The sequence below is a fragment of the Cydia splendana genome, unplaced genomic scaffold (genome assembly GCF_910591565.1).
Source record: "Cydia splendana unplaced genomic scaffold, ilCydSple1.2 scaffold_95_ctg1, whole genome shotgun sequence".
Lineage (NCBI taxonomy): Eukaryota > Metazoa > Arthropoda > Insecta > Lepidoptera > Tortricidae > Cydia > Cydia splendana.
The window spans coordinates 292,069-315,685 of NW_026946912.1; the positions used below are offsets into that span (position 1 = coordinate 292,069).

The window sequence follows — 23,617 nt, forward strand, 5'->3', positions numbered from 1 at the left end:
TCGGAGCCTGACACCAGAAAGACGTATTGCAGCGTTATAGTTCATTATTTTAGACGCCTGTATAATATCGATTAGCAATGTTGAGCTACGTATTATTTGGTTGTAATGAAATAAATAAAGTTGCGTAGAGAGTAACGCCGTCTATTGGCGCATTGTTGAAATAAAGTTGCGTAGAGAGTAACGCCACCTATTGGCGTGTTGTTGAACTAAAATGACAAGTAGAAGGCTTTGGAACGTCAAGAGGTTTCTCTTGGGTGAGCGTAAGCACGAGTTGGCATTTTTGTTATGTTGGTAGACTGGTCGAGCAGGTTTGCCAACTTGACTTGGAGGCGGGAGCAGTGTGGCTCCGCCGCTGGTAGTTCTTCTTGATCGGACCGCGCTAGAGATCGAACGTTATCGTTAGCCAACCTCGTGCTTAACTCGCCACGTTCCTGAAGGCTTATACCTGAAGGATTATTCTGATAGCTTATAGAATCCCGCGTTCTTTAACCATTTAGCTAAGTGTTTTATTTCAAGTGTTATTTTGATTTCTTATGTTTCATTAGAAGCTTACTTTTGTGAAATAAAGAAAGGATGTTTTATGTGTTGTTTTGAAAAGATTTGTCCCTTTGAGTTTGTTGCCGGTCCCATATAGGGCTAAAGCTTCTCATGTCAGAGGCGTAGGGTTGGAGCCGGCCTAGCTTGACTTGAATAAAGATTTGAACGGTTTCATGTGATCTTTTCATTCTCAATTTAACCAGTCAACATTCTAATAGCAATTAGCTCTTTTCATCATTTAGTTCTGAAATATAGTAGGCACTAGTATGGTTAACGAGTCCTAAGGTTTATTTCATGCACTGGTAGCATGGTAGCATACTAGTTTAGCTGTGAAATAATACATCTAGGTACTACCCCCACGCGCCCACCGCCTTTAGGACCATCGGTCTCCGACATATGTTTATATTAAAATCCATATAATTAAGATATATTGAAGTTAGACTTGATTAGATATTAGATATATAAATCAAAATATTAATAACATTAATATAAATTAAGTTCAAGAAGTAATATTTTTATCAAAGAATGAAAGTAACCTCAAGTCACGGTATTAATACCGAATTTTACTCAAGTGGTACCTTTTCCCTGTCACTGTCACAAATATATGATGCGTGACTGTGAACACTGAAGTTTGCAAATTGCGGACTCTTTTCTTTTACTCCAATTAGACGTAATAAAAGTGACAGAGAAAGATGTCCGCAATTTGCGAATTGCGATGTTCGCGGTAGGCCCTCAGGATGGATCTGTTAAGGCCCCAGTACACAATGGGCCATCGCCGGCCACTCCAAGGGACGCATTTATGCGTTAGAGGGAGCAAGTGATGCTATCTCATTCTACCGCAAGGCTGCGTCCCTTGGAGTGGCCGGCGATGGCCCATTGTGTACTGGGGCCTTTACATATTTGATAATCAACATTACGTAACGAACGTCAAAGAGGAATTTCACATTTTCAATGTGTATAGATATAATAAACAGACTTTAATTCTCGCAATAAGATGTACTTACTTACAGTTCTTTTGCTAAATGGTGACATTGTACAATATCTATAAGTTCTCTTTGTAGTAGTATAACTTTGCATAAGTTGCGTTAATTTGGCGCGCAGGCGAAGTAAACATGCGTTGCGTACGCAACGTGTGGTTTTTAGAGAGAGGCCCTTACCAGAGTTGGGCAAAAATTAACTTGAATAAGAATAAGAATAAAAACAGAAATTTTATTCTTATTCAAATCGATTTGAATTAGAATAATTCTTGCACTAGTTATTTTAGATTAAAATTAAGGTGAATAAATCATGTGACTTTTATTTTAAATGCGGAATAAAAAACAGAATAATTATTCTAGAAGTGGGACTATTCTAAATAAGGTTTTATTCAATTAAAATGTTATTTAGAATTAAGTTAATTTTTGTAGTACCATCAGTTATATTTTGTAAGTTGATTTTTCACCCTTCTATTTAAAAGTCGGATTGATTTGATATTTGTTACTTTAGTTTAGGTACAGTACCTAGCTAAGATGCCAATTTTTGTTTCTAATTTAACAATCAAATAATTAGGTACAATTTAGATGTTTTTAGCGCTTTCTGTCTCTATCACTCTTACATAATATTAGTGCGATAGGGAGACAGAGATCGCGTTTTGCTGTCGTAGCGCAAATGATTGGCATGTTGGCTACGCACCCAAGGTACCTAGCCAAGACTACAATTTTTATTTTTAATTTAATAACCAAATCATCAGGTAAATTTAGCTGTTCTGAGGGCCTAGCCAAGATGCCAATCGCTTGTGCTCCGACAACGACGCACTTTCTGTCTCTATCACTCTTACATATTAGTGCGAGAGATAGACAGAGATAGCGTTTCGTTCTCGTAGCGCAAACGATTGGCATATTGGCTACGCACCCAAGGTGCCTAGCCAAGATGACAATTTTTGTTTTTAATTTAATAACCAAATCATTAGGTTCAATTTAGCGGGTCTAGGGGCCTAGCCAAGATACCAATGTAACAGACTGACATCTACATTCATTTATTTACTCTCTCGGAAATTACTGAATCTGTTAGGATTGAATTTCCCGCGTTATATTGGCACTGTTAATGCGACAGTGGAGTCGGAGCGCCATCTGGCTTTCAATGGGTAAACTAGTAGGTAGCTTAGTTTTGGTTCACTATTTGCTACCCTGCAAAATTATATAATTTAATATTTTAGATGAAAATTATTAAAGCAATATTTATTGTTTAATTAATTAAATACTACTACTACTTCATTGTGCTTTTTAATTTATTCATGTTATCCTTGGAGATGCCATCTGTTGTAGGGTGGATGAATCAAAATACGCGGGAATGAAGTAGACCAATCATATGCAAGGGTGGCAAATGTTAACCAATCAAAACTTTCGATTTTGGTTCAACCATTGAGGAACTTGCATTAACATGGCGGTTTAGGGGTTCTCATGGAACCCGCGAGCGAGGTTATTTAAGGGATCGAAAAGAGCATTCGGGGCTTTTTCCGTCAGCAGAGCGTCGAGTCAATAAGGAGTCCTGTGAGTGTTAGTTTGTAAGGAAAACCATGTGTTAAGCTTGTTTGCAGAAATGAGGAGTAGTTGTTGCCTTCACGAGTTCAAGATTTGGACAAGAGCCAGCAACATCCAATGGGCGAGATGCCGCTGACAGCACCTGGTACCATGGTTGAACCATGGGTGTGAAGACCGGGCGTGTGGTCACCGCGGTGCAGCTACCAAAAGCACTGCATCTCGCAATCATCGAGCGAAACTTCACCTGGACTATGGGCGTGTATAATTACACGAATCCATCACGTGACCGCTGCCAATCAACTACTTATGATGGTACGTTAATTCATTTACATTTTATTATTTGCATGTCACTTTATATTTTGAGGAAACCTACATACATGTTGCGATCGTCCATAGGCTGCAGTGATTGCCTACTATCCGTAGGATTATAGACTTGTTGATGTCGGCGAGTTAAAAATAAAATCATTATTTTTATATGCTTGTCGTATGAATAGCAGGTAGTTGTATCGATCGCTTTAGATTATACCCTTCATTGACAAACAAAAGTACACTTTTATTCATGGTTATGTAAGTCCGATCTTCGTACGTTAGTGAATTTTAACACATATAACAGACTTGATCGCAGTGTAGTCTATTCAATTGTATTTGTGCAGTGAATACCTTAATCATATATGTGCTGGTGTGATTATATTAATTCAACTTGAAGTTCGTGTAGTGAACGAGCGTTCTTATAATTATGGATTAACCAATTACGAAGGGAATAGGAACGTTAATGCGTTCATCATCATCTATGAGTGTATGTAAGTGTATTTTATGTAAGATCGTACTCCCATCTTAGATGCTAGCAAGGTGCTTGCAATCCTTCAGGTGTTGAGGTTACTTCGTGTGCACATTTGCCATCTACATCATTAGCATACATAAATTGTGATCAATTTACAAAATATCACATTAAAATTAGATTGTTCAGTAGTTACCCTTAATAGAATTATCTATTACTATCGACAGAGAATTAGATGTGTATGTATGTATTTTACCCGTTTTATTTAAATGGTAAGGTAGGGCGCGTCTTGATTTAGATATAAATGAAATAGGTAGATGTGTTTAATTAGATTGAGTTAGTGTTGCATTCTTCGAGTATATCTTTATCGTTTACTATAGTAGTTAATTATTTCAGGTATCAATATCGTTCATAAACTTCCATAAATAGTATTGGGTGTAATTTTAACGAACGTTTAGATTAAAACATCATAAGTTTTAACATTATAATTATGAATATTTATTCTTGGTTTGACAGTAAAATACTCATATTTTGTAGCAATAGATTATAGGTTATTTTCAGTATTAGAAATCCATTATTCTAATTAAACTTTACAATTTATAATTTTCATAATTGAAATGATGGTCCCTATAAATGCTTAGATGTCTTTGTCCATATAAATCATTAGCTCTGTAGGGCGTAAATGTTTGGTTAGATTAAAATTAGGTACCTATTTAAACCAATTACTTAATAGTTTATTAAACACTATTTTATTTCTCAATTCCCGGTTCACGAGTGGGTGCGGCAGCGAGCCTTGTTCCATCAACGGCTTCGGAGTGTGTCTCGGAGCATCCTCGTCTGAACCTGGTCAATCCCGCTGCTACGGGCGCCCCTACCTTCTACAGGAAGAAGCGAGACTGGCAGCACTACGCCGCATCTGAACCTTCAAGCTACTCACTGGATCCGGTGCGGTATTCATCTACGTGGGATGAGCAAGCTTTGTCTTCTCCACAACGTGAGAGCTTCGAAGCCCCGCCAAGCTGATCCTGATATCTACCTAAACGGTGACGTAGATCATTACCAATTATGTTAGGTGTCCTAAAACGGTTAAATAGGATTATTTATTTATTACGGTGTATTTATTTGTAGGTAGTATTATGTAGGACATTCGCCATATTTGTAGGCTTATATTATTGCGGTTTTAATATGAGAATAGGTAGATATATTTTATTACGGATTTTGGTTTAAAATGTAGGTACGGATTGTATTTCTTAACGTTCATTTGATTATTGATTTAAAAATCTAGTCTATGGTTCTTATGACTATCTGCTGAATTATTTGAAAGCTAATGACTTGACGACTTCTAGAACATTCGGTAAAGCCATCTGTGTGATAATACTGATAATTGATATCTATTTAATGATCGTGATTTCGTATTCATATTTTAATGCAAGTATTTTCTAGTTCATCCGAACATGACTTAGCTAATCATATTACATATATATCTCTCTCTCCTACAATCTGGTTCAGCTTAAGCTAGTTGCGAATCACTGTATCATTTGTAAAGCATAGTAGTTACATTGCTAATGCGTATCATTTTATCTATTATTACTGATAATATTTGGTAAACAGATTGGTATATTTCTTATGGTCTTACATATTATTATACTTGAGCTACGAGTCCTTGTGATTCGCAAACAGCTATATGCTATAGAGTTCAAGAGTCATGAAATGCTATTGTGGGTGTATATTTTGAATATTTGGTATATAGTTTGATCTATATTTAGCCAATATTTTTACTTGCCCCAAATTCATTTGTCATATTGAATTAAGTCATTCGACTAGAGAGTGGTTAATACCTATCACTACCATTTTGGATTACATCCAATTAAAAGTATATTATATTTATTTACTAACAAATTGTAGTTGTTGAAGTTAGTCACATATAAGTGGCTGTTTTAACAATGAGGTATTTAGGTGTTACCCAAGTTCATTTATTAAGATATCACTAAGCAATGGTTTTATGTATACCAGGTTGATGAAATACGTCCACGTGTTTTATTATAGGGCCTGTCCTTGTTTCTATGAAGGGTGTCCCGTCTTTGGCCTCCGGCACTGAAGGGATCTTTGAAAAGGGATCACTTCAGTGGTTGTAGCACGTTCAGTGGAGCTAAGCTAAGTATATTGATTGCATTAATCTTATGATTCATGCAATACGTTTACCAACCTCCCCTCACATAGAGGTTCGTGCACCCTGGAGCTGATATAGGCTGCTGGTCGGAATCTGATTGGATCTGAATAAATCCCTTTAGATCCTTACAAGACGCCTTTCACCTCCCTGGCGAGAAATCTGTATTCATCGTTTGCTGGTACAAGCCATTAAAGACTCCTTTATATACTTATTGGTAGGACTATATATATTTATAGGACGAGATGGTTCTGTATCGGAGTCAATGATGATACACAGGTTATTGGCGGGGCGCTAACCCCTTTGCCCGTTCATAGATAACTGAATCATTATTGAGTTTTATCACAAGCTCAGTAATGAGGACAACTTTATTATAAGTGTCTATTCAGTATGATTCAATCTGGATTCAAACCTGTATTATGAATGCTTAGCCTTTTGTTGTATGTTGGGTAAAGGTAACAAACCCTAATCCAACTGGCTTCTATTCTACTTTTAGTAGTTCTATTCTACTTTCGAGTAAACTCTAATATAAAATAATGAAATGACTGATCTCATGATATTTGGGGCGACTCTTATATCATTGCTGTGTATATTGTCTCTCTCTTGGGCACTATTTGTCTATTCATTACTTGCTAGACTCTGTTTCAGGTCTACTTGTTTGTCTCATCCATATGTGAATTACTCCAATACGCAAATCTATTGGGTGCTCTGCATGTACGTTAGGTTGATAGGGTTTTACCAGAAGGTAGTACAGTCAAATGCACGTCCGACGCCTAAGTCGAATAATATGACGAACCCAACATGGTTAGCATGATCGATTTTATATACCCAAGGGATTGCATACTATGCAAGTTACTATGTAACACCCCACTAGGGTTGGATAGGGACCACCTGAGGGTTGCGCATTTGAATGTACGTCTACATGACTTTTACTTCTCTGGTATTGCGTGGAGTGGATCACAATGGGACTACAGTTCAGACATAGTTGCTTATGGTAGCGGCATATGCACAGTAATTTTATAGGGCACACAAAGTGGCCTTATGGTTGATTGCAATTAGTTATTTTATTTAACAACGCTGTTCTATTAAAGATAAAATTGTAAGAAGCCAGATTACTCTCCTTTTCACATTCCTAAACTTACCTATTATAATATATTTTGGAATAATGTTAATATGCCATTCACATCATAAGTTAATAATAAATCTTAATCTACTATATTTTATTAATAGAACTTGTTACAACCTATTTTCATATTTAAACATATGGACTCAAACAGATTTAAAACTTACTTGATTCCATAATTTTCAGATACCCATTTTATAGGAAGAATGTAGGGTTTACAATAAATAATCTTTTGTTAATAAATAAAATTCCGTTATTTTGATAGGGTTTTATGAATTGTCTAGGAGCGTTATATTTAGTATCTTTTGACATGTTAGTTTCATCTTATTTTAGGAGCGTTATCTGTTAAATCTCGTATATTACGTTGCTAATTACGTATTAGAAAATATTTAGAATATGTATTGTGCTTGTTGGAACATATTCCAGATTTTATGTTATGTAGTAGCATGGCTCACACCTCGGAGAGCTTTGGTTATTACTTGTCATAATGTTGGTCTATATTTCCCAACTAGATGATCTTGGCATACTTTCCTTATATATTTACATAAGGTTTTATTTATTACTGTGACATATTTTATTATGTTTGTGTACAGGTTAAACTTGGGCAGTCAGGTTTTTGTCCCGTCTTGTTTTCCTGACTTAGGTATTTGGCCCTAGCAATCAAGGCGGTATATCCTAATGTGTCCTAACTAGACGTTATTGGATATAGAGCTTATAAATTATTATATTAATTCAGCTTGCAAACTTAATATATTTGAATGCAATAAATCAAATTCGTTAGCATTCCATACCTTGTTTATTTTATACTTCATCCCCTCTAGCCTAGACCCTTATATACTAAATTTCAGTATTATTTTCCAAAGGTTTCAATAATAGAGAAAACTGAGGAAAATTTCAGTATTTCAGGTTATAAAGCTTCTATAGTAGAACTTAGGCTGGGTAAGACGTTACAATATGGTTTAGGCCGTGTCCAGGATGTTAACTTACTATTTATTTTATTTCGTGCCTTTCTTAAGGCACAATTTGATGTTCGTGCATTGGTCTGAGGTTGAAAGTGAGTCATGTTCTTTGTCTGTACTGTGTTCTAACAAGCATTGTTTAGGTTAAATATTTATCTTTTAAGCTGTTTCGATTAATTTTATTCCATTTAGATGTGTTTAGGTCGCTGAATTTATAACAATATTTGTTCTAGGTGTTTTTGTTCACAGATGGTATTACCTTAATTGATTTCATATTGCTTATAGGTCGCAGAATCTATTTATAACAAATTTGCTATACTTATGCTGTGTTTATAAAATTTGATAATTTTCAGGGATTATTTTATTATTTGGTACGTATACATGTTTTTTTCCTTTTACATGTAATATTTTATAATTTCGTACTGTTTACCAATATTTACTTTTTGTTTTGTTTTAGTTTTGATGCTATGTGTATCTTGTGTTTTGGGGCTAGTGTGTGCCAGTTCGTGGCACAGTAACTTCTAAATGGTTAGGTATATTAATTGGATGGTCATTTTATTTTAGTGATAGCTCTTGGATATGTTTACTCAAAATCGGTCTTTGCATTTTATCGCATTTGTTTCTTTTCACGTAAAATCTGAATGTCTTATTTTACACGTATAACGGTACTTAAATATTTGTATTGTATTCGCGGACGAAATAGTTGAAAGGGCTGTAGAGTTGATAGTGTCACTTTTCTGGTTTTAAATTACGGTCATTCTGTATTTGTTTAGGTCGATACGGGTAAATTAAGATTCAAGTGGATATTTTATATAGCATTTTAAATTGATTTTTCCGTTGCGGTTATAGTGTTTAAAAGGTAACCGGTTTAATGATGTGATAGTGTGCTTTGTGTCAATTAAGTGTGCATTATAAAAGTGTGTTGAAATTATTAATAATAATTATGTGAATGGTAATTTTATTAAGTGCCGGTATTTTGTGGTTATCAGTCATATGAATTAGTGTTTTATTTAGTGCAGCTGTTTTTGAGATTAAGTGAGATAGTGGTTCATTTGATAAAAGTGGTGGTTCTATTTAGAGCATGTATTTTCAAGATAATTATCAGTGATTTATTAAAAAGTGATAAATTTAGTTAGTGCAGTGCTTTGTTTATTTATAGTGCGCGTGTGACAAGTCAGTGATGTAATATAATTATACATGAGTATTAAAATTCTATGAATTTTAAATGAATGGAAATTTATTTTTAATGACGGTATATCCGAGACTCTCAGTTTTATGTGTGTTAGTTGTGATTTTATTTAGTGCAGGTTTTTAAAAAATTGGTTGTTCTACGATTTGTGACATGAGTTCGTTTAGTGCTGGTGATTTAATTAGTGATTCCTTTGACAAAATAGTGATTTTATTAATTTATCGCGAGAATATTAGTAAATAATAATAATAAAGCTTTCTTATTTTCCTAATATCTTATACAAAGTTAACATCGGTTTAGTTTTTTCTTACTTAATTTATAGGGGCCCCTTCAGATTCATCCACCTCGTTATGTCCTGGGCTACTGTTAGCGAGTTTTTGTTGATTACTTTTACAATATCGTCCGCCCAACTTTTGTCATGGATGTTCGACTTTTCTTTACCCAACCGGACCGGCGGTCCATTTGGTAGCGGCGAGGGTCCAACATTGGTCTGTGCTCCTTGCTACGTTTCCGGCTCATCGCCATTTCAGTTTTAAGGAATGGTGTAATGCATCTGTTAATTTAGTCTCTTTTTTAATTGTTGGCTTTTTTTTTTTCTCTATTTATTTTTCTTAGGTTTAGGATGCTTCGTTCCATGGCTCGTTGACAACTAATTATTTTGTTTTTAATGTTTTGTATAGGCCTAAGTCTGGGACATATACGTCAAGCAGGGTAGAATACAGGTATCCATCATAGTTCTTTTCATACTAAGGTTGTAATCGCCTTTCAATATGTCTTTATGCGCCCAATATTTATTCCAACTACAGGTGATTCGCCTATTAACCTCTTCTTCGTTGCTGGTCTTGTAGCTATCCACGTATTCTATTTCAACATCGTCTAATAAAATTGAATTTTTAGAGCTATTCGTCATTATTTTAGTTTTATTTAAGTTCCATGTGCGGACTAGCTGTCTTGCTTTCTATGGTAAGCTCGCGTATCCATTAGGTTTTAGCAAAAATTACAATGTCTGCAAATCTGAGGTGGTGAAGACGTGTATTCTTCATTCCTTCCATTGCCCGGTTCAGTTCGGCGTCTATGTATTGCAGAACGGCTGTAAAAAGCTTAGGAGACAGTGGGTCGCCTTGCCTGACTCTATCTAGTTGAAACTCGTTCCCTCTGGTTACTAGTTTGGGTTGAGTAGATGTTTATTAGGATTCTAATTATTTCTGGGCTTATTCCACATGGTTTAAGAGCGGTAATTGACTACGTCCAAATGATATTATTGCGAGTATAATAAGATATTATCAGTGATTGAGTTAAGGAAATCTATTCTTGTTTTGAATTGGTTTTATAGTTCATTTATTATTCTAGTTAAGTGATATGAGTGATGTGATCTTGTTATTTTTAATCTAATGAAACGTGACTGGCATTTTATCTCATTGTATAAGTTTTAGTTTTTTGTTTCGTTCTCTCGTAATTATTTACGATGTCAGTTGTTATTTATTATTAGTATTCTTACTCCGGTAAACTCCGTAAATATACTAAGGGCGATTGTAACAGACTGACATCTACATTCATTTATTTACTCTCTCGGAAATTACTGAATCTGTTAGGATTGAATTTCCCGCGTTATATTGGCACTGTTAATGCGACAGTGGAGTCGGAGCGCCATCTGGCTTTCAATGGGTAAACTAGTAGGTAGCTTAGTTTTGGTTCACTATTTGCTACCCTGCAAAATTATATAATTTAATATTTTAGATGAAAATTATTAAAGCAATATTTATTGTTTAATTAATTAAATACTACTACTACTTCATTGTGCTTTTTAATTTATTCATGTTATCCTTGGAGATGCCATCTGTTGTAGGGTGGATGAATCAAAATACGCGGGAATGAAGTAGACCAATCATATGCAAGGGTGGCAAATGTTAACCAATCAAAACTTTCGATTTTGGTTCAACCATTGAGGAACTTGCATTAACATGGCGGTTTAGGGGTTCTCATGGAACCCGCGAGCGAGGTTATTTAAGGGATCGAAAAGAGCATTCGGGGCTTTTTCCGTCAGCAGAGCGTCGAGTCAATAAGGAGTCCTGTGAGTGTTAGTTTGTAAGGAAAACCATGTGTTAAGCTTGTTTGCAGAAATGAGGAGTAGTTGTTGCCTTCACGAGTTCAAGATTTGGACAAGAGCCAGCAACATCCAATGGGCGAGATGCCGCTGACAGCACCTGGTACCATGGTTGAACCATGGGTGTGAAGACCGGGCGTGTGGTCACCGCGGTGCAGCTACCAAAAGCACTGCATCTCGCAATCATCGAGCGAAACTTCACCTGGACTATGGGCGTGTATAATTACACGAATCCATCACGTGACCGCTGCCAATCAACTACTTATGATGGTACGTTAATTCATTTACATTTTATTATTTGCATGTCACTTTATATTTTGAGGAAACCTACATACATGTTGCGATCGTCCATAGGCTGCAGTGATTGCCTACTATCCGTAGGATTATAGACTTGTTGATGTCGGCGAGTTAAAAATAAAATCATTATTTTTATATGCTTGTCGTATGAATAGCAGGTAGTTGTATCGATCGCTTTAGATTATACCCTTCATTGACAAACAAAAGTACACTTTTATTCATGGTTATGTAAGTCCGATCTTCGTACGTTAGTGAATTTTAACACATATAACAGACTTGATCGCAGTGTAGTCTATTCAATTGTATTTGTGCAGTGAATACCTTAATCATATATGTGCTGGTGTGATTATATTAATTCAACTTGAAGTTCGTGTAGTGAACGAGCGTTCTTATAATTATGGATTAACCAATTACGAAGGGAATAGGAACGTTAATGCGTTCATCATCATCTATGAGTGTATGTAAGTGTATTTTATGTAAGATCGTACTCCCATCTTAGATGCTAGCAAGGTGCTTGCAATCCTTCAGGTGTTGAGGTTACTTCGTGTGCACATTTGCCATCTACATCATTAGCATACATAAATTGTGATCAATTTACAAAATATCACATTAAAATTAGATTGTTCAGTAGTTACCCTTAATAGAATTATCTATTACTATCGACAGAGAATTAGATGTGTATGTATGTATTTTACCCGTTTTATTTAAATGGTAAGGTAGGGCGCGTCTTGATTTAGATATAAATGAAATAGGTAGATGTGTTTAATTAGATTGAGTTAGTGTTGCATTCTTCGAGTATATCTTTATCGTTTACTATAGTAGTTAATTATTTCAGGTATCAATATCGTTCATAAACTTCCATAAATAGTATTGGGTGTAATTTTAACGAACGTTTAGATTAAAACATCATAAGTTTTAACATTATAATTATGAATATTTATTCTTGGTTTGACAGTAAAATACTCATATTTTGTAGCAATAGATTATAGGTTATTTTCAGTATTAGAAATCCATTATTCTAATTAAACTTTACAATTTATAATTTTCATAATTGAAATGATGGTCCCTATAAATGCTTAGATGTCTTTGTCCATATAAATCATTAGCTCTGTAGGGCGTAAATGTTTGGTTAGATTAAAATTAGGTACCTATTTAAACCAATTACTTAATAGTTTATTAAACACTATTTTATTTCTCAATTCCCGGTTCACGAGTGGGTGCGGCAGCGAGCCTTGTTCCATCAACGGCTTCGGAGTGTGTCTCGGAGCATCCTCGTCTGAACCTGGTCAATCCCGCTGCTACGGGCGCCCCTACCTTCTACAGGAAGAAGCGAGACTGGCAGCACTACGCCGCATCTGAACCTTCAAGCTACTCACTGGATCCGGTGCGGTATTCATCTACGTGGGATGAGCAAGCTTTGTCTTCTCCACAACGTGAGAGCTTCGAAGCCCCGCCAAGCTGATCCTGATATCTACCTAAACGGTGACGTAGATCATTACCAATTATGTTAGGTGTCCTAAAACGGTTAAATAGGATTATTTATTTATTACGGTGTATTTATTTGTAGGTAGTATTATGTAGGACATTCGCCATATTTGTAGGCTTATATTATTGCGGTTTTAATATGAGAATAGGTAGATATATTTTATTACGGATTTTGGTTTAAAATGTAGGTACGGATTGTATTTCTTAACGTTCATTTGATTATTGATTTAAAAATCTAGTCTATGGTTCTTATGACTATCTGCTGAATTATTTGAAAGCTAATGACTTGACGACTTCTAGAACATTCGGTAAAGCCATCTGTGTGATAATACTGATAATTGATATCTATTTAATGATCGTGATTTCGTATTCATATTTTAATGCAAGTATTTTCTAGTTCATCCGAACATGACTTAGCTAATCATATTACATATATATCTCTCTCTCCTACAATCTGGTTCAGCTTAAGCTAGTTGCGAATCACTGTATCATTTGTAAAGCATAGTAGTTACATTGCTAATGCGTATCATTTTATCTATTATTACTGATAATATTTGGTAAACAGATTGGTATATTTCTTATGGTCTTACATATTATTATACTTGAGCTACGAGTCCTTGTGATTCGCAAACAGCTATATGCTATAGAGTTCAAGAGTCATGAAATGCTATTGTGGGTGTATATTTTGAATATTTGGTATATAGTTTGATCTATATTTAGCCAATATTTTTACTTGCCCCAAATTCATTTGTCATATTGAATTAAGTCATTCGACTAGAGAGTGGTTAATACCTATCACTACCATTTTGGATTACATCCAATTAAAAGTATATTATATTTATTTACTAACAAATTGTAGTTGTTGAAGTTAGTCACATATAAGTGGCTGTTTTAACAATGAGGTATTTAGGTGTTACCCAAGTTCATTTATTAAGATATCACTAAGCAATGGTTTTATGTATACCAGGTTGATGAAATACGTCCACGTGTTTTATTATAGGGCCTGTCCTTGTTTCTATGAAGGGTGTCTCGTCTTTGGCCTCCGGCACTGAAGGGATCTTTGAAAAGGGATCACTTCAGTGGTTGTAGCACGTTCAGTGGAGCTAAGCTAAGTATATTGATTGCATTAATCTTATGATTCATGCAATACGTTTACCAACCTCCCCTCACATAGAGGTTCGTGCACCCTGGAGCTGATATAGGCTGCTGGTCGGAATCTGATTGGATCTGAATAAATCCCTTTAGATCCTTACAAGACGCCTTTCACCTCCCTGGCGAGAAATCTGTATTCATCGTTTGCTGGTACAAGCCATTAAAGACTCCTTTATATACTTATTGGTAGGACTATATATATTTATAGGACGAGATGGTTCTGTATCGGAGTCAATGATGATACACAGGTTATTGGCGGGGCGCTAACCCCTTTGCCCGTTCATAGATAACTGAATCATTATTGAGTTTTATCACAAGCTCAGTAATGAGGACAACTTTATTATAAGTGTCTATTCAGTATGATTCAATCTGGATTCAAACCTGTATTATGAATGCTTAGCCTTTTGTTGTATGTTGGGTAAAGGTAACAAACCCTAATCCAACTGGCTTCTATTCTACTTTTAGTAGTTCTATTCTACTTTCGAGTAAACTCTAATATAAAATAATGAAATGACTGATCTCATGATATTTGGGGCGACTCTTATATCATTGCTGTGTATATTGTCTCTCTCTTGGGCACTATTTGTCTATTCATTACTTGCTAGACTCTGTTTCAGGTCTACTTGTTTGTCTCATCCATATGTGAATTACTCCAATACGCAAATCTATTGGGTGCTCTGCATGTACGTTAGGTTGATAGGGTTTTACCAGAAGGTAGTACAGTCAAATGCACGTCCGACGCCTAAGTCGAATAATATGACGAACCCAACATGGTTAGCATGATCGATTTTATATACCCAAGGGATTGCATACTATGCAAGTTACTATGTAACACCCCACTAGGGTTGGATAGGGACCACCTGAGGGTTGCGCATTTGAATGTACGTCTACATGACTTTTACTTCTCTGGTATTGCGTGGAGTGGATCACAATGGGACTACAGTTCAGACATAGTTGCTTATGGTAGCGGCATATGCACAGTAATTTTATAGGGCACACAAAGTGGCCTTATGGTTGATTGCAATCAGTTATTTTATTTAACAACGCTGTTCTATTAAAGATAAAATTGTAAGAAGCCAGATTACTCTCCTTTTCACATTCCTAAACTTACCTATTATAATATATTTTGGAATAATGTTAATATGCCATTCACATCATAAGTTAATAATAAATCGTAATCTACTATATTTTATTAATAGATCTTGTTACAACCTATTTTCATATTTAAACATATGGACTCAAACAGATTTAAAACTTACTTGATTCCATAATTTTCAGATACCCATTTTATAGGAAGAATGTAGGGTTTACAATAAATAATCTTTTGTTAATAAATAAAATTCCGTTATTTTGATAGGGTTTTATGAATTGTCTAGGAGCGTTATATTTAGTATCTTTTGACATGTTAGTTTCATCTTATTTTAGGAGCGTTATCTGTTAAATCTCGTATATTACGTTGCTAATTACGTATTAGAAAATATTTAGAATATGTATTGTGCTTGTTGGAACATATTCCAGATTTTATGTTATGTAGTAGCATGGCTCACACCTCGGAGAGCTTTGGTTATTACTTGTCATAATGTTGGTCTATATTTCCCAACTAGATGATCTTGGCATACTTTCCTTATATATTTACATAAGGTTTTATTTATTACTGTGACATATTTTATTATGTTTGTGTACAGGTTAAACTTGGGCAGTCAGGTTTTTGTCCCGTCTTGTTTTCCTGACTTAGGTATTTGGCCCTAGCAATCAAGGCGGTATATCCTAATGTGTCCTAACTAGACGTCATTGGATATAGAGCTTATAAATTATTATATTAATTCAGCTTGCAAACTTAATATATTTGAATGCAATAAATCAAATTCGTTAGCATTCCATACCTTGTTTATTTTATACTTCATCCCCTCTAGCCTAGACCCTTATATACTAAATTTCAGTATTATTTTCCAAAGGTTTCAATAATAGAGAAAACTGAGGAAAATTTCAGTATTTCAGGTTATAAAGCTTCTATAGTAGAACTTAGGCTGGGTAAGACGTTACACCAATCACTTGCGCTCGGACGACAAAGCGCTTTCTGTCTCTATCACTCTTACATATTAGTGCGATAGAGTGACAAAGATAGCGTTTCGTTGTCGTAGCGCAAACGATTGGCATGTTGGCTACGCACCCAAGGTGCCTAGCCAAGATCACAATTTTTGTTTTTAATTTAATAACCAAATCATTAGGTACAATGTAGCTGTTCTGGCGGCCTAGCCAACATGCCAATCGTTTGGGCTACTATAACGAAACGGTATCTGTCTCTCTATCGCACTAAAATGACACACAAAGACACACAAGTGATAGACACAGAAAGCGTTTCGTTGTTGGAGCGCAAGCGATTGGCATGTTGGCTAGGTCCCAGAACAGCTAAATTGTACCCAAAGATATGGTTATAAAATTAAAAACACAATTGGCAACTTGGCTAGGCACCTTGGGTGCGTAACGAAACGCTACGAAACGAAACGCTATCTCTGTTTCTCTATCGCACTAATACGTAAGAGTGATAGAGACAGAAAGCGCTTCGTTGTCGGAGCGCAAGCGATTGGCATCTTGGCTAGGTCCCGAGATCAGCTAAATTTACCTAATGATTTAGTTATAAAATAAAAATAAACAAAAATTGGCATCTTAGCTAGGCACCTTGGGTGCGTAGCCAACATGCCAATCGTTTGCGCTACGACAACGAAACGCTATCTTTGTCACTCTATCGCACTAATATGTAAGAGTGATAGAGACAGAAAGCGCTTCGTCGTCCAAGCGCAAGCGATTGGTATCTTGGCTAGGCCCCTAGACCCGCTAAATTGAACCGAATGATTTGGTTAGTAAATTAAAAATAATACGGTTACTGAAACTATGCGACAGTCAATTTGTAAGATTTTATTCCATAAAATAGGTATAAATTAGACAAGAGACTAACTACTATTACATCTACCTAGCTATACGTAATTAGTACCTATAAGGTACCCAGACTACATTTTTATTCGTGGAATATTATTTCGAATAAAAATCACGATTATATTTATTTGATTAAGAATAAGTTATTCTCATTAAATTTTTTCTCATACGAATTATTCCCGTCCAAAATTATTTGAATATTTTTGACGTGAATAAAATCGAGATGATTTAATTCCTACGAATTCTTATTCAAATAATGATTTTATTCTTGAATGCCCAACACTGGCCCTTACCCGCCGCCACGCCAAGGTCGCGCCGTCATCAGTCGTCATTCGCTTAGCGCAACGCATACAGTGCGCACGTACGTGACATTTTCGGAAAAAAATAGTTGGGACAAATATCACTGTCTCACGACTTTTACCGTCAAATACTGTTTTAAAGTGTACTACATGTGTACAAAAATTGTAAAGTGATTTTATGGTAAAAAAACTGAAGAAAGGGAGATGATTTTTGAGTGTCCCATGCACACTTTGGATCCAAATATTATATATCTGCCTCCTTCTAGGCCCGAACGTGGTTGTTGTGTGATAAGATCGTATCAGCCAAAATCTATTTAAAATCTTATTTTTTAGCACCTAAAGTAAAAATATGCACAAAAGTTTAATTTATTGTTGTCCTTCAATATCGACGTAGTGGAAATTTCCACCAACGTCACGGAGTTTTTACCAACTAAGTAGCAAATATCTATATAAATACATGATCGTAATATTATGATCCTATAATTACCCGGTGTTTAGGTTTTACAATGCAATTGGGCTCGAAAAAAGCAAGGTGTAGGTGGTGCGTCACGATGTGCAGAAATTTGTTTTCCACAACGAACTGAATTAAACTGAAGGTAAGGAGCCAATTATTCACTAAATATTTATGAATTTCGTTAGATTATTATGTGTTGTATGATATCAAATAATTATAATTAAGAAAATTCAAACGATCAGACCACTATTTCGCTTTATTAACCAACCGGCATGCCTACGTCACATCCAAAACGTTACGTGATGTATTAGTGGAACAAAAAAACGTGACGTATGGAATGAAAATGCACGGTTTACATGCCGTCATTTTAAGTTGCCAAAAGTGATATTAAAAAGACAAAAATAATTTTATTCTAGCTATATTCTTCTAACTACTCGACCTTCTAGTAACTACTTAGAACCAGTGGCGGCTCGACCTAAGAAGCGCTGGCAGGCGCAGGTTATGCTTTCGACTGCAGCAGTATTGCACCACGACAATACTGCTGACTGCAAATGCCAAAAATCTGGGCAGCAACATGTATTTTGATTTTGTAGCAGTAATGCATTCGGCAGTATTGTCGTGCTGCAATACTGCTGCAGTCGAAAACATAATTACTGCAGGAAATTTCAAAATCTTGTTAAACTATAACAATAGGTATTAATTACTAAATTATTTAATTTAGTACAAAATTAAGTAGGTACTAAATTAAGTAGCTAAAATCCGCACATATAAACCCTTCATGTAGTTCCTAAACTAATATATATTAATCATTAGGATAATTGATACTGATTTCGATCTCATTTGCAAGAATAATATATGATAATTATTAAAAACAACTTTTTATAATACCTTTACCTCACGTTTTTTAAAACAAAATGATTGCAAAGCAATGATTAAAACGAAAAATGTAACGTATTGGAAAGACTTCTTTAAATATCTTTATTGTAATACTTAGTATTGCAGTTGTTATTCGTTTTTAGAAGATTATTATTATTTTGTATTTCAATAAATAAAAACTGGTTCACTTAAAACTCTCCGATCTTCACTTAAAACCTGCCTAAAACTTGTAACGTAATGGATCGTCACATTGGCTGTCATTCAGTTTAAAGTGATTTATTAAGAATATTAATAATGTATACAATATATAAAAAGAAAGTAACATTTTCATAAAATATGTAAATAGTAGATTTAATTCAACCCATTTTTAGTCATTGGTGTGTGGAATTCCATTACGTTACGGACTCTAATTCTAAAAACGCCCTATTTGTTCATTTTTTCAATTCTATTACGCGAAATTTTAATGCATATACTGTTATTATATTTAATTATTGTATTACGTATATTTTACATATCACACCTAAGCCTCTACCATCAGTTGGCAGAGTATTTTTCACTTACTTTCAGTGAGTAAACGTGCCGCGTGTCACGTTTTACGTTTCTTTACAGTCTTATGTGCCTAACTTCACTCCACTCCAAACGATACTGTCCCTTTCTAAGTATACTAAAAAAAAGAGCAAGAATTATTATTTAATTAGTACGAGTAAACGGTAAATTACCTATCGAAATCTGAACTAAGTAAATGGAGGTTAGAGGTAAGGAGAATCCTTTATGACTTTATGGGAAAACTCATTTATGGGAGAATATTTGCAAAAGCTGGGCACGCTGTCAGCTATTGTAATTGTTCTAAATCTCTCCAGAGTAGCGAAAGAAAGAAAACCCATAAACCAAGTTTTTCATTGTGTCAATACCGTACTAGAATCATGGAGAATGGAAAATATTTAGAAGTGGAAAAACGTTTTCTCTTTTTGTATGGACGATTACGTAGTATACTTCCCTCATAAGGTTTTTGAATGACACTTTTTCAATTAATTAATTACATAGAAATCTCTATTTCTTACCTCTACCCTCCACATAGAGCATTTAGAAAGGAGATGTCATCGCTGTCATTTTCTTTACGAAACGGTCCGCCGATTTTTGCGGGGGAGGGGACGTCAAATTGTGCAAGTTTTTCAGCAGAGGGGTTTGTCACTTTGTTACGGACTCAACCTTCATTCTAAAATGGTTAAAGATTTGACGTTGCCATAGTTACGAAAATAATAAACACATCAATGTTAGTAAACAATGTGCAGAGGGGGAACGCGGCCAACGTCCTGGGAACAATGCCCCAGGCTAATTTAGGGCTAGATTTATGATTCATTTATTTTGTTATTTAATCTCTGTTTTATTAATAAAAATACAATGAAAGTTTTTTGTTTCAAAAAAAAAACAATGTATAAAATTAAATATATTGTAAGTATTCAAGAAAAAAATTGCAAAATATGATAATTAGGTATAAACATCATTAATAATCGAGTTAAAATTATAACTTTGCGTGTTAAAAAATAGGAAGCAAAGTATATGGCGCGATTATACAGGCTACTTTTGGCTACATATTACCTATGATGAAAATAGTACACACATGAGAAGAAATCTTAAAATATTAAAATAGGTATGTATTATATTATGGTCCGCTTCCGTCCGCATGATGACAGCGGCCGTCTCCTACTGCTAAGTAACATTATCTAATAGAGTATGCGGAAAGAGAAGAGTCGTGAAATGTAGGGGAGCCCATACATTATACCTACGACTCTTCTCTTCCGCACAGACCCTACGTATGACCTTAATAGCGATCTTAATTTTATAGTAAATGATCTCGAGTATACTTTCAGTGCCAAGCGCCCCATTTCCAATACAAAATGAACCCACGCAGCGGGTTTTTGGCAGTAAATGTGTTTAAACCTTATTTAAATTTTCAGATTCTGAACCACCAGTAAACGTTTTTGAATAAAGTTTTATATTTCCGGTTACCAAATTGACATGAAAAACGATTACCTACCAAACACAAGAACTTGAACATCGGAAAATAAAGTATACTTTGTAAAAAAAAAAACTGACAGAACATTTGTATATATGTTTTATTTTATTTAAGATAATAATACTTAACAAAATACGTAAATTCTTGAGTAAATATTATAATAGGTCTTGCGGTATGTTCTTACTATGTGTTATGTGCACCCAGCAACAAAAACAGCAACATGTCTATGTACCGCTTCTTGTATTGAGCCTTAATTCTTATTATGTAACTTCTACATGCATACGAACGACGGACGATCTTCTTGCATGCATGTATAGCTCTGGATGCCATCCGGGTTTTCATGGAAATGATGTTTTCAATCAATAGGTAATTGCCTAAAAGCGAAAACTACTCGTAAGCAAAGTGATCTTCGCAAATGTACATAACTAAACAGTAATAGAAATAGTATAATATGATGTCAAGTATAACTCATTACCTTTGTACTAAATCAGCCTTTTTTACACAATACCACCTGGTATTGTGTATTAATATTTTATTTTTCATTCAATATATTTAAATGCTGCATGTATAGTATAAATAGCGTTGTTGTAACACTGGCATTATATTAAACTCAACCAAACAATTGAAAACTATGACATATCAATGTCATTTCGAGAATCGTTAACCCTATATTTGTACTTGCGTTTCGTGGCAAATATATGAACTCATACTAAACACAAATCAATATGTAATCACTGTAATCAGGCCCTGGGTATGTGCTCGTAAGGGCCTTATTAAACCTAGGCATTATATAATTTCAATAAAATGTACACATATTAGTGAAATTGTATAATCGAACGAGCGAGCGAAGCGAAGTTCTTACATTCGACTTGGATCACGCGGCTGGCTAGCGGCACGTCCCGGCATTTCGATGTTTTTAAGCTGAACTGTCAGAAAATAGTTTGATACTCAAGAACTTAAATAATTTTGTTCTAATTTAAATGAAATTGGGTAAACGTGTAGTTGAGGGCATTATATTTTAGTGATTAAATTATGAGCAGGCTAGATTAAGGGATTATTGAGGTAGAAGAGCTCAGAAGGCCAAAAAGCTGTTTGTGAGAGGCCTAGCTATTCTGGTCATTTTATTTGCAAAAAACATGGTAGAATTTAGTATCTCTAAGTGCTCGGTTTTCACTTTCATAATATCGTTTTTAAATTTACCTTTTTCAAATAATTAGCAAGATAAAAATAAAATAATATAAACATAATATAGGTATTTGACATTTGACAGGAAATATTTCGGCTTAGCACAGATACAGTTTATTTTAATCTCTATGATTTCTATGATGACTTAAATCCAGGGGAGGGACAGTCGTATATAAAGCACTTTATTCGAAAACATAGCGACATCTATATTACTTAACGCTAAACTTTTTTTTAATATGGCTTCACTTAATTCGTCAGAACGTCTTAAAAGTCTTGTATCTAAGGCATGGATCAAACAAAAAAACATCTGTTAGAACAGATTATTTATGGACATCGTTGCCATGGAGGCGATTGTCACAAAAAACAACTTTGTCAAATAAAACTCAAAATATTATAACACCCCATTTATTAAATATATTAATACGGGTCACTCACGGAAGTTTTGTTATTAAAACACCCCATTTATTGTCTGTACTACGACATAATTCAGATAAATAAAAATACTTTCAGTTTTAAAATGTTATTAAAAGAAACAAAGTTTTCATACGCCATCACAGTTGCTGAGAACTTTATTACCAAAAAATTTAGAAAAATTATGGCGGGTAGATTCACAACCTCCTGCGTGTAATTGTGTTTCGTGGTCAATTGTGTGTTACTCCAGCCGTGTATGATAGGTAATTTATTTACATCAACAGTCAAGTTAAAAGTATCTAATCTGTTTTCATGTATTAATAAATATCCTGAAAGTTTTTTACGTTCGCAACATACTTAGACGCTATTCATGGCTCCCCCCCCTTATATTGACGTTGATATTTCTGGTTAAGAATTACAGATGGCACTTTAAAATGGATGCAAAGTTCCACGAGAGGGCTCTCTTTGTCCTATAATATATTATACATACTACTCTTTGCTTAAATCTATCAGTCAAGGGCTCCACAGACCTTGCAATAAATCCAGGCGATTTTTGATCCATTGCCGCCTAGTGCGACATGAAATAGTAGAAATTTAATAAAATGGAACTCAAACATGTCCATACTAAATTGTTGCCATGTGTAAGCATTTTACGTCAAAAATGTGACAGTTACGTAGAAAGTGATGCTCTCATTTATTTTCTACTATTTCATGACGCACTATACGATACTTAAGTAGGTGCAACAAAGTCAATCGCTCTATTATTTTTGGTTAACTGCGAGTTCTCAGTTCGGGGCGAACTACTAGTTATTTAAATTATTGATGAAATTTTGCCTTTTTGCTTTAGATGTAGCGGAGATGCGAATGTTAAGACGGATGTGTGGCGTGACGAGAATGGATAGGATAAGGAATGAGTATATAAGAGGAAGCCTGAAAGTTGCACCCATAACAGAAAAAGTAAGGGCAAATCGCCTAGCATGGTACGGGCATGTGATGCGGAGGGATGAAAGTCATGTGACGAGAAAGGTATTACGAATGAATGTGGAGGGAAGTACGAGGAAAAGAAAACCGAGGAAAAGGTGGATGGACTGTGTGAGAGATGATATGAAACGAACGCAAGTGAATGATGAA

General features: G+C 35.0%; 1 long non-coding RNA gene across 1 annotated transcript in view; it reads right to left on the minus strand.

Annotated features, from left to right (window-relative positions):
• LOC134805969 (uncharacterized) overlaps positions 1-23,617 on the minus strand; it is a 124,783-nt gene that overhangs the window by 100,124 nt on the left and 1,042 nt on the right. The gene's annotated exons all lie outside the window — the stretch shown is intronic.